The sequence below is a fragment of the Melospiza melodia genome, chromosome 1 (assembly GCF_035770615.1).
Source record: "Melospiza melodia melodia isolate bMelMel2 chromosome 1, bMelMel2.pri, whole genome shotgun sequence".
Taxonomy (NCBI): Eukaryota; Metazoa; Chordata; class Aves; order Passeriformes; family Passerellidae; genus Melospiza; species Melospiza melodia.
In genome coordinates, this window is record NC_086194.1 from 161,608,031 (window position 1) to 161,621,229 (window position 13,199).

Below are 13,199 nucleotides of genomic sequence, written 5' to 3' on the forward strand. Positions count from 1 at the left end.
AAACAGCCACCTTCTGCACTACATCTGTGACTACATCCAAAGTGCAGAGCCTCACATGACATGCTTTTATGCCAAGGATATGGTTACATGGCATTAAGGACACTGAAAATGCTCAATAAACCTTGGGTAATCATCATTCCAGGATGACAATTATTTAATGGCTCTGGAGTAGAAAAATATCCTTCTTCCATAAGCTAATAGTGGCAGTCTGTAAAACTAAACACAGAAGTGCAAAAGATATTTATTTTCATGTATGTACAAAGTACCTACTGCAGGCAACCTCATTTCTCTTTGCAGAGAGAGAACCATGAAGCAAAGCTGAACAGATCCATTTGTCTGGAGTCTCAAGGGACAGGAGGTAGAGCATTATTAACTGTGCTGCTTCTCTGTGGGACTGGAGGGCTCTTGACAAAAGGGAAGACAACTGCCAAGACAACGTTGAGCAATGCTCTGGGGGAAGAGCTGGGTGGTATTACCTAATGTTTCTGCGATTTTGAGTAAAATTTCAGAAATGCCAGAAATGCCTATTTTAAAAAGCAACTTAACAGCTAGTTTTGCTGGCTGAAGTTGTGTTTTGAGAAGGGACTGTGGTACTCTGCAGTACCTCATCTCTAGCACAGCACATAGGATCTATACACAGGGCAGTCTGAGTGAGCTTAGGTGCCTGCCAAGGGTCCCCTTCTGGGATGGCCTGGAGTGCAAGTGAAAGCAATATTGAAGCATGCTGAAGGAAAGGCTGGAGATAAGGAATGGAAAACCTGTTCAACAAATCAATAAATGTTCTTCTCCAGTCTCCTTGTGTACCCAACACTGTTCACAGTGCCTGTGAGCCAACAGGTCCACGTGCAATTGCAGCACCTGCAGGCTTTTAGCTAAATCTGTATCACATCTCTGCTGTGCTGCAGTTTTGCTTATGGTGCATAAGGAGATTATTGTGTCCCTTCCTCTGTTTACCATGATAGCAACACTTTTCTTTGATGCAAACAGGTCTCAGAAAACAAAAGCTGCATCTCTGTTCTTTTGACTACACTGTGTAATTTTTTTTTAAAGGATGTTGTGATGTCAAAACCCTGTTTAACTCATGGCTATGAAGAGCTGTAACAGCATTCAGTAAAATCTCAAGAAATTAGATGCCTGCAACCCTTCCCAGCCTTCTTGCCTCTACAGACTTTACAGAAACCTCCATTCCCTCCTCCCTGGAGCTATATGTGATTATTCCACCTGTAGCACCCTGCTTGACATGTTCTCTCAATTTAACAGGGGATTATGAAAACTCACATTTGAGCAGTTTATCCAAACAATTATGCATCATTCCTGGACTCTTCATTTCCTCTAAAATACCTCTCCTGTTCTGCTTACAGGAATGTGTGGGACCTTGCCACATAGCTTGACTTCAGTTCAGTAAGGTCTGCAACATTCTGCACCATGACTCCAACAAAATGAAGTAACAGTGTGGGTTTGCCACAATTAGTTACAATTGTTGTAAGCCCTTGTTACAATTCTCCAGGTTCTTACAGACTGTTTTTTAGTAAGTTCTTCCTGTATTGAGCTGGGAATGAAGATCCCTCTAACTGACCCCTCTAACACTCACTATGTGTTCTCCTCTGCTCAAGCATTTCCCCTGGTTAAGCCTGGGCACTGCTGTGCCAGTCTGTGCTTGCCTGTCTCTAGGCCACTGAGACCTCCCTCATGTGCCATGAATTCCTGAAGGTCATCACTTCAGTGAAAGGTTCTGCTTGTCCCTTGCACACCTTAAAGTCAAATATATGACAAAATATTGTGAAATATTTTCTCTTTTTATCCCTCCTTGTGAATATTGACATTGTATTGTGTAATTTGGTTTGCAATTAAATAATCCAGGTGTTTATTTTATGTCAAAAGCAGCATTTTTAAATAAAGGAATCTGAAGAAAAACTTTATTTACACTGCATCCCCTTCTGTAATTTCACCTCAGATTTTCACAGAATTAATGTTCCTAGCCAATCAGCCCACAAAACAGATGTTTTTCTAGGAACATAAGCCACCAAGTGCAGGCATACTTTTTGAAAGTCCAGGATCTGATATTTTATATTTCAGCAGGCAATTTCTCAGGACACTGTTCTTCAGAAACATGAACAGTTAGCAACCCCAATTAATTAATAATTATATTAAGACAGATTCATTCCAGAGTGGAATTCAACATTTAAAGTTGTCTTGATAGCAGATTTGTATGAAGACATATAAATATTTTCTAAATGGAGGCAGAAACCTTCTGCCCCTTTGATTACAGTTTGAGAAGGAAAAGACAGAGCTGACCACAGAAGACAGACATGAAAGAACCTGCTTCAAAAAAAATTTTTACTCACTTCCTCCTTCCCTCCCCCCAACAGGAGTACCTGATGCAGCAAGAAAAAGAAATGAGTTTACATAAAACATTCACTGTGTGTTCAGGGTGTATGCTTTCTGAAAAGGCATTGCTCCCTGCCTGCTGTATGACACTTCCATCCAGTCTGCAGGAAAAGCATGCCAAAAAAAATCCAGCCCCATGTAATGTGATTTTAAGGATATGCAGAGAGCAGCTCAGGAGAAGATGAAGCAATAGAACCTGCTTCTAACTTTTAAATCCACCTAGATTACAAATTGCCCGCCACTTCACACAGAAAATGCTGCCTTCTTAGAACCCATGACAATATGCAGTGGTTGATCCTTTGTTTAGCCTCTTTCTACTACCCTTTATCAGAGTAGATGTATCTATGTCAGAAACTATTCTGCAGAGCTCAGTGTAGGCTAATACACTCTGATCTGTGCTGCCTCTCAGGGAGAAGGGTGAAGGACTTTGTTGCAGTGCCATTTTCTTCACTCGTTCCTTATCTGCAAAGTTCAGAGAGCCTTACTGCTTATGACTCCAAAATAAAGCCACATCTCTGTTAATCCTGCAATATTTACATTTAATTCCTCTTTTAAAATAAGGTCTGGTACTAATCCAACATGGGAGTGAAACTTATCAAACTGATTTCAGCAGAAGTCCTCACGTATTACAAAGATAAGGCCCACTTAGCTCCTTGCTGCATTAGGCTGGTGATGAGGGAGGCAAGTACCAAAGGCTGCTGTAGTGCCCAGCAGAGCTGCAGGCTGTGCCAAAGGCAGGATGGAGCACTGGGAAGCTGACACAGAGCCCAGCAGGGGCTGAAGGGAGCCTGCCACAGGGACATGTGACTGGGCTTTTACCTCCCCTCAGTGCTGGTTTTAATGGGTAACAAACAGCTCCATCACAGTGAATGTCACAACTCCATGCCAGAAGTGACTGCTCCATGACCAACATTCCCTTTCTCTGTTGCAGCACATTCTCCAGGTACCTGCAGAGAGCACAGGAACCTGTGCCCTGCTTTTGACACAGAAAGCCATAACCAGGTTCTGTGTCTGGCCATATAAAGCTAATGACCAAATACCTCAAAAACCAGGGTACACTGACCAAGAGGCACCTTTAGCATGAATGGTGCATGTCTCTGCTCCTCAGTCACACACACAGGTATTTGCTGTGTGACACGGGCAGGTATTTGCTGTGTGACACGGGCAGGTATTTGCTGTGTGACACGGGCAGGTATTTGCTGTGTGACACAGACACCTTGGCAGCTACACTCACACAGGCAGACCTTGATTTTATTGACTCTGAAGTGCCCAATTCAAACTGTGAGCACTCAGTACTTCTAATGTCAGACATCTCTGCATGACTGTTTTTGAAAGTGAGTATCAGACTTGTGTAAATGCTTATCATACCCAATAAAATGGCAGCAGAGTCAGGGAATTTTTTTTTTCTTTGCATAGTTACAGCTCTATTTTATTTTAATTGCTGTGCTGTTACATACAAAACAGAAAGGATGAAGAAATAAATTACTGACATGAAGACAAATTTTAATCTGCATTGAATAAACATTTAATTCAGCCCTCCAAATTTTTCATGTTGGCTTAAAAAAAAGTAGAACAGTAAGAAATTATTAATTCAAAAAACTGTTTATCAAAAAAGTTTCTCCTTAAAACACCAAACCAAAAGGTTTTATCATCATGGGACTTCCTTCTTTAAAATGAAACAATCTGGCACACATACAACTTCACAAAATGCTCCTCTCAACTTCATTCTGCCTTTTTTTTTTTTTTCTTCCAGATGAAAAATTTCTAGAGCCATTCCTTTTCCCAGGCCCTAGTCCAGTGCTGCAAGAACAAGCCCTTCCCTTGATTTCCTGGAGTTCGTGTCCCCTGACACCCTCAGCTCCTCCAGAGACCCAGGCTGCACCCTGCAGATGTCTCCTCACAGACAGCCCAGCTCACTCCTGAGCCATGGCTGGTGCTGAGCAGGAGCCCCCAGGATTTTGAGGTGATTTCACAGCCCAGCACAGATTGTCTCACTCTCCTCTCCCCTCCTCCACCCATTCCAACCAACTGCACGAGCCCTCGTCACACTGGAAACCAGATTCACAGGGGCTGCTTTCTGCTTTCAGTAATGTTTGGCTGTCACCACTCAAAATGGCACTTCTCAACAGCAAATAAGAGTCTTAGTGGCACTCTACCCTTAAAAGTAGGACTGGGTCTCAGGGCTGACAGCTCCCCATGCTTCTGCACCTTTTGCTAGGCCAGGGGCATTTGCAGGAGCCCAAGGAGCAGCAGCAGGTCAAGGACTACCCTGATGCATGACAATACAAGAACCTAGATAAACAGAGTAGGAGGATCCATTAAATATAGGTGGTTTAAAGCAGTCTGCAGATGTGCAGGACAGGAATAAAAGCATGATCAAGAGCAGGTGATAAAACATCCTGCAAATTCTACCTTGGATACAAAAAGGTAGTGATACCTTGTGACTCAATTCTGCCTTTTTTTTAACAGCGGAATGCACTTCTCAGACCTCAAGGCCAGATCCACGCCAAATTTCAAGTTCCTATGTCAAATCCCTGAGGCACAGAGCTGCTCAGAAAAAGAAAGATAATATGGCTTTTACATGGAGATTGCCTTTCTTCCTCTCCCTGCTTCCCTCCTCACTCTGTTAATTTTACTCTAGAACCAGCTAATGTTCCCCCAAAACTCAATGAACAGGGAATAAAAGCAGCCTCAAGACAGAAACAATGTGAAAATTTCTCATTCCATCTATTGTAAGAAACTGAAAACAGGGACTGAACTGACCAGGTGACACTAATACATACTGCTACATGCTCCACACATGCATACACCAGAACACAGACCCATCATTTAAATAACTTGTAAAGGGTCCCAAAAAACTTGAAACAAATGTATAAACACAGTGTTTGTATGAACCAATGTTTTATGAATGAGGAAAAAACAAGGACCTGGGAGTGTCAATTGAAAAGCAAAAAAGATCAATTTTACTGCATGAACCTTTGTAATCCCATGTCAAGGTGAAGACTGCAAGGCACATTTTCAAGGTTTCACCTGCTCTTTAGAATCTTCTCTACCACTTGGTCCACTACGAGCTTTTGCTCAAATGTGCTTGCTCAGAACCCTTCCTGTGTGCCTTGGATACACCTGCTTGCTTCCTACCCCATGTGCTCCTTAAAGCCTCCCCCAGCCTTGCAGGTCTGCTTCCACTTTGTGAGAAGGCCAAGGAGTGCAGAGTGCATAAAAACTCCTTTATGTTCAATGGCATGTGATTTGCATCTCCACTTTGGATGCAAAAATTTTTACTTGAGGTCTTGTATTTTATAAGGTTCTTTTTAAGGTGCTCCAGAATGTTTCCAGTATAATATAACAGCTTTACAATTGTAAACCAAATCACATAAGAACAGACACAACAAAGAATTGACCCACTCCCTACTGGCAGACTCCTCCTTAATGGGAAAATGCAGAAGAATTTTATGTCCATGCTTGCAAGTACAGCTGATCTTACAGAAGCTCTCCAGGATGCTGTCCTCTGACCTGATCCAAGCAATGCTGCTCACAGAACAGCACATTCACAAGTCAAAACAAACATGTAAGTTCCTGCCTGTGTATTCACAGTACTTGGTGTAAGTGCACGTATTCTCAGTGCAGCACTAAATTACTGCCAGGACCAGGGTGAGACTATCAAGCTCACTCAGGCCTGTCTTTCCTTGCAACACCAACATCCTCTGTGACTGCTGCAGATCCCTTTAGAGGCATAGAGATGGTGGAGCAACAGCACTTCAGCACTGGTGAGGAACTGTAACCAGTTGTCTGGAGAGTTTGTAAAAATCTGCTTGGGATTTTTAAGGAATTTCCACCCTTGCAAGTTTTAAAACTTGGCAAGACCCTGAACAACCCTACCTACCATCACAGATAACTTTGCTTTGAGCAGGATGCTTAACTAGATAATCTTCAAAAGTCCCTTCTACTCTAATGCTTCTCCTCAGGATTTTGAGGTGTTCAATCATATAACAAAGAAAAAAGAGGATAGTCCAAGCTGCCTGCATAAACACTCTCTGCAGGTCTCAATTATCTAGTAAAATACCACTGTGTACCAAGCTAACCTTTGTGAAAAGCAAAGCATTTTTATTTGCAACAGTGACGTGACTCCACGCCCCTGCTGAGCACTGTACTGTACTCCTCAGACACTCCTGCTGATTTCTGTGGGAGATAATGTCTTGTTCTATGTGTGACAAGACCAATTCCCTCACCCCCACCCCATGCCCCTATCATTCATCCAGAGAGTGGATAAACATTGTTCACTGCCTATCAGCCCAGTGACAAGGAAGGTAAAAGGGGACTACAGAGGCTTTCAAGTACAATGTGTGGATTGGAAAGATGAATCTCAAGTACAGTTCCTGCAGAGGTCTGAGAGGTGACTGTGTACTCAGGTTACCCTGGGGTAATGAAGAGTCAGCAGATCAGAACAAGGATCTCACCGTGGCAGAGAACAGGAGTTTGCAGTTCCAGCATTTCCCAGGCCCTGCTGCACCTGGCAGTCCCACGCTGCTCCCAGCTCACCTGAACAAAGGCTTCCATGCAGCACCAAAAATCAACAGGTCTTTCACCAGGCTGGCTCCCTGCTCCACTGCTTCCCAGGCTGATTTCCTAAACTCTGACTGTGAACCTGACCTCTGTGACTAACTCTGTGCCAGACATGTGCCCCCTCTGGTCACTCCCAGCGCCCTGGAGAGGACAATCCCCAGCTTGGGAGGCACTGGCTGAGGAAAGCTGGAGGCTGCACCTTCTGCCCTGCTGGAGCTGCCTGCCATGGGAGCCACCCCTGCAGGAGAAACACAAACCTCCCATGCTCATCCTGCCAGGGAAGTAAGAGACAGGGTCACCCAAAACAGACTGCCCTCTCTCACTTTGTGTCTCTCAAGTATAATGGTGGAAAATTAGCACAACATGATTTAAGTGGAAAATGTGGAATTAACTAAAACACTGTATTTTAGTAGCTGTGGAGCTGCCTTTTTCTTTTTTTGCATTAGATTTTAACACCGTAAGAAAAACAGATTAGTTCTGTTTTAAAAAATATAGGTAGTTTAAAGCTGCATAAATATCCTAGGGTCAAAATCATACTCTCAGTGATTTAAATGAGAATGAGCAGTAAAATTTTTAAAGGAATACTGTATGTGTTGATAACACATGTAAGAGGTAACAGAAAAGCCTAAAAAACATTACACAGCACAAAACAGCATGACAGCTGGGGGGGAAAGGAAGAGAAGAATCAGTATTATGTTTAAAACCCTATTATTTAGACCGTAAGTTTTAAACAGAAAGATTTTGTTAATTTACATTAATGTTTCAAGAACACACTGAACACATTCCCTCACAGGACAAACACCTATCTTATTTACTGACATTAAACCAGACATAATCATTAAAAGCACCAGTTACTGCTGGAAGTTCTGTTCTAATTGCAAACAGCTAAGTTTTTACTAATGGAATATAAAAAAAATCAGTATTATAATGGGTAGTTTTTGTTCATGTCATTACTTTTTTACTTAACTAAGGTGGAAATTCTCAGTGAAAACACTGAATTATTGGCAGTTAACTACTAACCTTACACACAGAAATTCAATTTGTAGACATCTGCACTGAGTGAAGGTAGAAATTATTTCCTGAATGACAGAAGTTCCTGCCTCAAACTTTAAAAAGCAGGACAGCTTATTTTTTCTGTAGAAGATCTCCAATTCAGGCTTAAGGATAAACTCTGCCAGGGGAAAAATCTTAACAGACATGGATACATCATCATAGAGGATACATCATCATAGAAACAAAAAATTCACTCTAGGGAGTACTAAAACAGTATCATAATTTGTCTCTCAAATCAGTAGGTTTAAAAAAAAAAGTAATGTTTAAATAAATGTACTCTTGGATATGCTACATATTTACAGCAGTTTAATAATACAGACATTATGCCATTTAGGTGCATATTAAGTTAAATTTTAATTTCCAAATAAAATGTATTTTAGACATAAATTTAGAAAAACAGGAACTAATCATTAATTGAAAAACAAGATATGCATAATTCACTGTTTTCTAGGAAAAGGACAGAAGTAAAAATTAATAATCTGAGTGTATGTTGAGATAAAGTAACAATCCCTGATGTAATTTATTGCTTTACAAAGAAATCTCTGCAAACCACCACAATATCAAACAATGAGAATCACTTGCCATTTACAAAAGTTATGGAAAGCATAAATTCAACTCAAAATTAGGAGAAATTGTTTATATCAGGGTTCCCTACATTGAGATTGAAGCTATGATCAAATCACCTATCCCATTATTCTGGGTTCCATACATTAGGACTGCTTTTGAATTAATGCATTAGTTAAATGATACCTGGGCAAGACAGGGAAATACAAAGGCAGGTCAGGAGAGGTAAGATGAACATGTCTGGTTATTAAATCAACCAAATCAGAGGAGCCCAGGATACAACTGGGGTGTGGTGCTCAAAGAGAATGTTTATAAGAGTGCCCAAGTTTAGCATAGAAAATAGGCAGGGCTGGAAACCCCATGGGAATAAGATGCATCTGTTGTTGTAAGCAGCCCCAGAAAAATGTTACTGGTTCACTAGCCTGGGGCAAGCTTTTTCTTTTTTTCCCTCTTTTCCTTTTTTGACAGCCAAGTACAATATTAGCTTGCGTTTTTTTGTCATCGTCAAGCTGAGGCTGGGTGAGAATATTTTGTGTCTAGACTAATAAATGTTTGTAAGGATTTTGCAAGACTGGTTTATGGGAATAGAACCCTCTTTTTGTTTTTCTGCTGGAAAAAGCAGCATTAAAAACAAATGAGCACCATCATGCATTTGTTTTAAATTGCATATTAGAGCACTGCTATTTTGTGTGCAATCAATACATAATTTGGAAGAAAGATGCTTTTAAAATTCAAAGCTATCCCTGAGCAGCTAAGGTTCTCTTGGAAACTGAAGGAGGAGTCTGAAATTATTGTTCTTTTGTTTGCATCCCCCAGTGGGAAAGGCAGCACACAACTAGAAACCACTGTGCTTTGAGGCTGCACGAATCATTAAGAATAAAGATCAGTCCCCCCTCCATTTAAACATTAGATATTAAAACTGAATCTAGGACAAAGGTAAGCTAATCAGACTCCTTTTCAAGCTGTTATTGGGTTAAATATAATATCAAAGGGATTACATAAATCTTGTAACTCTCTCTATAGAAATTTTAAAAAGATACTTATATTTTGCAAAACACAGCCTGTCTAGACCCCAATTACAAGCATCAACTTAATCAGTGAAAATCAGTGGGATCTGCACAGACCAAAACCTACATTTTCCTTTTAATATTTGTTTCGGAGGGCGGGGTATCTCAAGATGAAATGGCTGACTGAGCTTTTTACTTCATTGCTTTGGATGGAAATGCCTGAATCTTTGCACACAAAGTAGTGCTGAAGCTGCTCTGGTGCAAAGCAATGTTCAGCCCTAACCCTCCAGTGAGCTCTCACCCTCAGCCTCTGTCTCTGCAGCAACAGGGCTCAAACACTGCCTGCTGAAGGAGAGGGCTCCTGCTCAGTAATTCACAGACAGTAATTACTGGCTGTAATTGACATTACATCTGGAAATAGGATAGTCACTCATATAAAGCAGCACATAGCTGCAAATCCTAAACTTAGAACTACCTTGTGCCTATATGTATCTGGTTTAAACTGCAGTCAAAGTACTCCTCACTCTTTGTCAATGAGTGTGAAATCAGGGTATGGTGCTCACACTGTCATCATCCATGCAAATATCAATATACTGGAAAGCTTTCAACACAAAGGAGTCTGAATTTCAGTGTACAGAATGATGTAAAACTTTTCCCTCTCTGGACTTTATGGACAATTATTAATATATCTTTCTAAGGGTGTGTGCTTGTGATTAATTCTTACTATATGTAGAAAGAGTAAACTTACTCTTCTTCAATACCACTCTTTTCTCCCATCTCTTCCCTCCTTTCCCCCTAAAGAAACAAACAGCTGATATTAGCAAGGCCTTATATTTCCCATGGAGGAACCAAGGAAATAGAGAGTTAAAAAAAAAAAAAGCTACATGTCAAGAATCAGAGTTAAAATGAATGGTTTTGGACTGATAAACACCCCAAGTTGTAGGCATCTCACAAAAAACCTCACCAAAAGTAGCCTCTTCCATGCTAAATTACTACTTTTAATGCAATAGTTCTCTTTTCACCAACTAATTCCTCCAAAAATTTTAAGTAAAATGTATTAATAAGTCAAATTTGAAAAACACTCATAAGCTACAAGTAGTCAAGCTCTGTGTGTTTGCATCATATTTAAGCAGATACCTACAATGCCAGCAGGGACCTTGTATGGGCACCAATTCCTCAAACTGATCCATGAGCAAAAAACCCAAACTCACAAGACACTCTAAGTGTGGTGAGCCTTTTGTCAGACCAGATCCCCCTGAGAAGTCTGGAGGACAGAGAAGCATCAAGTATTCAACACAGCAAACAAGGCTGAACACTGTGCAGTGCTGAACCCTCCAAAAATTCCACTGCACCTACAAATGCATTTCACCTTGCTGAAATCCTGCTGAGAAACAGAAACTCCTGAGCTTTCATGCCTGCTCCATCTAATTCACTTGGCAACTGCTGCCAAGTGCCCAACTCCTCCTGAGACAACTTGGATTTGCAGAGCACTCTCAGCTTCCACTGATTTCCTGAGGGCATCTGGTCCATGTATAAAAAGGCAGTATCTTTCTCCTTTGAAGGTATTCCAAAGATTGACTGGAAATCTGGAGTCTTTGAGGAAGCCTACAGCTGTAACTAACATTTTACTTCCAGCCTTCCACACTCAGGTAGTTAATAATTGTTCTTTTCTAACTCCTTCCCCATTGTCTCTCCTCTACTCTTTTTCAGACATACAGCATGTCTAGATCTCAACTAACCTAATTACCAAGACAGAGCCTTACACCCATGCACAGAGCCAGTAAGAGAGTTTTAAAATCAACAGTATTTTGACATACAAACCAAGTTTTTCCATTGTAACACAGAGAGGAAAGTAATCACATTAATACCATATTTTGTGTACATTAATCTATTTCAAAACTTTAAGAAAGGCAAGCTTAGAGACCTCTACCAAGATTGCTTTCAACTATACAAACATGCACTTCCATCTATGAAGTCCTTAGCACCTTTCTAAGCTGAAACAATGTTAAAATAATCCCAGTCCTAACCTATAAACAGTGATTCAAGCCCTAAAATCTCTATGTTTACCCATTCACAGAATTCACTGTGAGCTATTTTCCATCTAATAAACATGGTTTGAAGATGGCTTTGAAGGTTCAGAGTACTGAACACGTGGAGCTTTTACCACAACCATTAGAAAGCTCAAAAGTTCATTTGTGTCCTTGCGTTTGGTGCTCCCAGACCAAGGCTGGCTGTGCCAAGCAGCAGGGCTGGGGTTACACACTCCTCATTACACAGCTCTGGCTGCCCCTCCTCACACACAGCTGTCAGCCCTCAACCCTGAGCAATGCTCTCACACTGGGGCTCCCCTCAAGGCACGTGAGGCTCCTCCTAATCCTAGAGAGACCATTAGACAAGGAAGGTGAGCAACATACTGCACAACACCACCAGGGAAGGCCAAGGTGCATTCAGTGAGCCCAGAATACCAAAGTCACTTTCTTAAATGGCTCCAAACACGATGCAGAAGCTGTTCTTTTGAAGTAGAATACATAAAGTTCCTTTACACCTGTCAGGCACAAGCAGAGATTATGCTAAAGAATGTTTGCAACATGAAGTTCTTAGCTACCTTTTAGATCTTTTAAGAAGTGCAAACAGCAGCAATATTGAAAGTTCTTTACAATTTTTCCTGAAGGTTCTCCAACCACGCTTTAGTCGTCAGCAATTTTCCTGTCCTCTGTGCTGTAGCATGACAATGTGTCTTATAATCTCAATGGCACAATAAATGTAGGCTATGTTCTGCCCCTTCAGATTATACTGTTTTACAGTGAATTATACTGAACTGTAACATTTCCTATGATCTCAAAGCTCTAAAGGATAAAAGAGTGGTGCACACCTTCTAGCAAGTGACAATAGCCAACTTTTGCTCAGTTTGGGCTGATCTCTGAAGCTGGTTAGAAAGAAGTCACTGGTAGTACAGGCATTGTTCTAAGAAATACATTACAGCTCACTGAACTCTGAAGGATATGAAAAGACCTGAGTGGACCCCCTGAAGTGCCATCCAGTTCCTGACAGAAAGACCACAGAACTGGAAATGAACCATCAGTGGAAGTGGTGCAAGGCACAGAATTATGAAATGCCATCTGGTTGGTACAGGATAAGGAAATGTATCATTTTGGTGGCTTCCACCTCCACAGAAAAATAAAGAACTGTTTATGCAGCAAAATGGTTTGACTATTTGGGAAAGTCCTCAACTAGCCATGAAAATAAAAAAAAAAAAAAAAAAGAAAAAAGAAAAAAGAGAAAAGAGAGAAAAAAGAGAAAAGATGAATTGAAATAAAATAAAAGACAGTAAATTCGAATTAATAGAACTAGTAATGCTGAAAACATAAGTAGTCACATCCCTTTAATGCCTGATTTGACAATATTAGAAACTTAAATAATAACAGAAAATTGTATTCTTAGAGGTGTATATTCAGCAAAGGTGACAGGACTGACAGGTAGTGGGGAGCTACACAAGTAGAACACTACACTCACTACTGCTGCCTATTTAGGAAATAGGAAGCAAACAAAAGGGAAAATGGGACTAAACTGAAAATTGCATCACTTGTTTACAAGTCCCTGACAAGTCAGAAGCAAACCATCTTG

At 40.8% G+C, this 13,199-nt stretch overlaps 1 protein-coding gene across 2 annotated transcripts in view; it reads right to left on the bottom strand.

Moving 5' to 3' along the window:
• Window positions 1-13,199, bottom strand: part of ZHX1 (zinc fingers and homeoboxes 1) — a 28,899-nt gene that overhangs the window by 13,002 nt on the left and 2,698 nt on the right. The gene's annotated exons all lie outside the window — the stretch shown is intronic.